This window comes from Lagopus leucura, unplaced genomic scaffold (genome assembly GCF_019238085.1).
Source record: "Lagopus leucura isolate 7727_CA_CO unplaced genomic scaffold, USGS_WTPT01 Super-Scaffold_100015, whole genome shotgun sequence".
NCBI classification, from domain to species: Eukaryota; Metazoa; Chordata; class Aves; order Galliformes; family Phasianidae; genus Lagopus; species Lagopus leucura.
Genome location: NW_024962269.1, coordinates 9,855,084 through 9,859,590, shown reverse-complemented (window position 1 = coordinate 9,859,590; position 4,507 = coordinate 9,855,084).

The following is a 4,507-nucleotide window of genomic DNA, read 5'->3' as shown; positions in this document are numbered from 1 at the left end:
TCTTTTTTTTTTTTTTTTTTTTTTTTTTTTTTTTTTTTTCTTCTTTTCTGCTTTTTTTCCTGATTGTGCTCTCTAAATACACATGCAGTCATTCAGTCAAATCAAGAAAGAGCCTCTCCTCAGCTGGTAACTCATAGACTATTCTGTAAAGCCTGTAGTCAGAGCCACTCTTTAATTAAGACTGTACCAAAGGAGCTTTGGTTCCTGTCATGTATTACAGCCTGATGTTGTTTTCTTTGTCACTTCAGCAGGTTATTGGAAATGTAGCCCTTGATTAAAATGATTGTGTGTAATTACATTCCATCCCCACATCTTCAGCTACATCAGAATCTTGTCAGTGGTTCATTGGGAATCAGACTGCCAGAACCTTTGTACATGTTCAATTTATAAAAGGCTGTTTTTCTGGCATGGCATCAAACAGTCCTACACATCCAATAGCTTATTAATGCACCATTAGCCACAAGGAACACTTTCAAGCAAATATAATGTACAGGGAGAGATGAGGGCTTGCCTGAACTGACTCAGCAATTTGAAGGTCTTTTCCTCTTTGCAGGGATCACACTGACTTCTGAACATGCTTGAATGTCTCATGACTAATAATGATTTTCTGCTTCTGTACACCTTTTGTTATTTTGGTTTCTGATGGATTGAGATCATCAGAATTCAAAAGCAAGTCAGTGGGCTAAGAAATAGAGTTACAGAATCATTAAGGTTGGAAAAAACCACTCAGATCACCTAATCCGTGCCTGTGACTACTCTAAACCATGTCCTTCAGTGCCACGTCCCCACGGTCCTTGAACACCTCCAGGGGCAGTGACTCCACCACCTCCCTGTGCAACCTGTGCCAATGCATGACCGCTCTTTTGAAGAAGACTCTTTTTCTAATGTCTAATCTGAACCTTTCCTGCTGCTACTTAAAGCTATTACTTCTTGTCCTGGAATTATCTTTAAACTGATTAAAGTGAGCAAAAAGACTATCAGCTGCTTTGAAAGAACCCAAAGATGGGGCTCTTCAGTTTGGGAAGGTGGCTGAGGAGGAATACGTTTGAGCTGTACCGAATCACAGATCTGGTGAGTGGGAAAATGGCTTAAAAAAAGAAAAGGTATAGTTTTCCCAAGGCCCTGGTCTTTGCTTTTAGGTTGTCTCTTTTTATATATGTATGCAGCACAATAATGAGATTCCTCAAAAGCTTTTCATGCATGAAAGGAAGCTTAAATCACGCAGCTCTGTTCTATGAATAACAAGGTGAGATGAGTCCCAGTCAGTCTCTGCCAGACCATGGTTGGTATTTGTCTGCTTACTGTCAAAGGCTTCTTTTATATCTGTTCTTCTGGAGGTTGCAGGCTGTAGAGGCTAGTTGTTTTGTGGAACCCTAGGCTTTTGGACAGAAATAAGTATGAATCTAACTGATAGATATTGCCTCCACAAATAAGTACGTCCTTTGTCTGAACCCCATCTCGCAAAGCAAAAGCATCTCGCCAGTGATCTTCAAAATGATGCAGGGCACGAATTATGGTGATGCAATGAGGATTAACTAAGTTCTCCTGCCTTGTTTGTTGTGGATCCATATTAATTTCTGTGGTAGGCTAGGAGCCAACTGGACTGCAGTTATTTCCTCATTTAAAAAAGAGTATTTTTTTTCTTGGGTGAATTTTCATGTATGTGCAAATTACAGATCTGAACTTGCTTTTAGATGAGGTGCTCTTCCCTTCTCCTTGAATTGTTTTCTGTGCTGAGATCTTCTAGGTGATCCTAGTGCTGAACATTATGGATAGGATCAACTCCAAATCTCCCACAGGCTCAATATGCCACAGCTGAGTCCGGGAGCATCTGGAAGGACAGTGCATGCAGCCTAAAACAGCGCTGGCTTTCCAGTTGCTGATCTGCAGTTCTGCCTGCTGATATTCCATCAGTGCCAGGTTCAGAAATGACTCTTACTCTAGTGTCAGCTTTCCTAAAGCAGGGCTTTGGCTCACTTCTAGGATGCAAGGGCAACTGGTTTCCTCTCAGTTTTGCAGTGTTTCAGGCGTTAGCTGATTCACAAAAATAAAGCAGCCAACTATCTTCTCCCTTGTCACCACATGTTAAGGTGAAGAGAGTGCAGGCTGTGTTGTCTGGGGGAGAAATGATTTTAAATTTAATAAAATCTGTGATTTTTTTTTAAATGTTTTTTTTGTTCCATATTGATGCAAAAATGAGACCTCTGCGAAAGATGAAGAAGAAAGGAGGAGAGAATAGGCAGAGCTCAGACTACCTTGTAATGGGTGGGTGGGTGTAATAAGACTGCTTTAAAGATCTGTTTATGCTCACAACTACAGTCCAAATGTGTGCACCTTCAGCACATGTGTTTTCTGGCATGTACATGTACAGGTGCGAGTTAACACTTCTGAATACACAATAATATATAATCTCTTCTATTTTTCAAAATAAGCCCACAGGCTAATACATTAAACCAGATACAAGGAAGCTCCTTTACTCATTTTACTCAGGAAACCTCCAACACTGCATCACAGTCAACGCTGTTTTCTATTTAAGCCTGCTTTGCAAACTGAGATTTAGTCAATCATCTCTGTATTACCCCAAAATGCACCCACAGCTTTTGGAGAGTAGAAAGCAGACAGCAATGAGACTGCCATAAAATTCAGTTTTTCTATACACCAGGCCTCTGAGTAGGAGAGACTTGCTTTGGCTTACTGCTGGAGAAGACAGAGTGTGACAAAGAGGTTGGAGCCTGCTCATAAGCACTCTGATGCATGTAGTGTTACTGAGGTCAGCAGCCCTACACTGATATACTGAGTAAATAATGGGACTCCTGTGTTAGAGCTGCCCAGGGCATCTATCCTGGGTTGAATGAACACTAACTGCAGACCTTTCAAAAGCAGAGAGATGTACAGCATTGAGTTAGAAAACAAGACTTTATGGGCATGTTAAAATATAATCTGTGCATTGCATTCTTTGAATGTATTTTTTTCTAGCAGAGAATAATGTTTTTCTTGCATTTACTTGATGGTGAGCACCCTTGAATTACATTAGTTCTGTAAACATTGGACTGGTAGTGACTGGGTTGATATCTAGATCTATTTCTTGGTAATAAAACGCTTCATAAAAACTACATTGGCTTCAGGTGGTTTGTGGGCAGGTAGAGACTTCTGATTGCCAGTGCTTGACCAATATCATCCTTCTGGCAACTATCCTTCACTAGCAGGAATAATAAGGGTAATTATTTTCTGACAGGTATGACAGTGGTCAGGTATTGCTCACATTGTCAGGAGGAGGTCTGGAGAAAGGGAGGCTCCAAGCGATTCAGGCTGAGCAAAGCTTGTGTCTCCAAGATGTCTATCTGGAGTCAGTGGACCATAAAGACTGACAGCCCACATTTGGCATCCCCCATATTATGCAGTGTTAAATATGCACAATTTCCAAAGCCTCCATAAAACCTAAGGCAGCTCTGAGAGCTAACAGTTTCAGGAAACACTGCTGAATTTTGTCTTTGAGGAAAGCTGTTCTGCCAGAAAGGATGCTCTGACAGAACACTGCATTCCCCAAACAAATTCCCCTTGGTATCACCTCCCCTCATCTCCAACTAATAAAATTCCTTTTCCTTCAGAAGGAAATCCAAGCGGAGCTTTGACTTTGCAAAAGAAGTGCCAGTAGTTATCTGAGATCCAACAAGGCCATTTCTATTGGTATGCAGCTTTTAGTGGGAAGTGTTGATGGACTGTACTAGCAGCATGAAATCCTACGGTAGGCAGCAAGTTTGACCACAAAGAATGGTGTTCAAACTATCCTTTTGGCATCTGCTGGAAGTATGAGTTATAGTTATATATAACTATATATATAACTGTATATAGTTATATACAGCTCTTCAGTGTGGTTTCAAGTCCTTGTAGACTGTTTTGTCCCAGCTTAATGCCTCTCTAAACCTAGGAACAGCATCCTCAGTGCTATACAGTAGTTTTTTCTTGGTGACCTACTGCAGTGGATAGCAATTAAAGCGTTTGCCAGGTTTCTTATAAACTTAACCTTGAAATTCTATTAGCAATCTAATGGTGAAATGTAGCTGATGTGTGAATATCTCTCTGTCAAATGACAATATAAGTGCAGTGGTTAGGAACAAGTCCAAGTCTGCCTGTAAGAACTCTGGAACATCCTTACTGCCCACCACTCTGCTACTGATATCAGCTGAACTGTGGGGCAGGGACTCCTCTTAACTCTTTTCTGCCTAGGGTCTTCTGACAGAAGTAATTATGATAGCAAGCAACTTTCACTAGTGTCAGCCAGTGTTTATTTGCTGCACTGAATTTCAGATGTGCTTTGTTGGCTGGTGAAAGTGTGTGGGAAAATGTTTCAGTCGCTGTGGTCAGGTGCATCTCAAAGCACAGTAACTTGCTCCTCCTGCAAATTTGCTTATTCAAATGAAAGTATGATGATTTTCTATTTATACATTTGGAAAAATTCCCCTGCAGTGTGCTCCTTCACCCTTGTCACTCTCCCCCCACTCTGCTG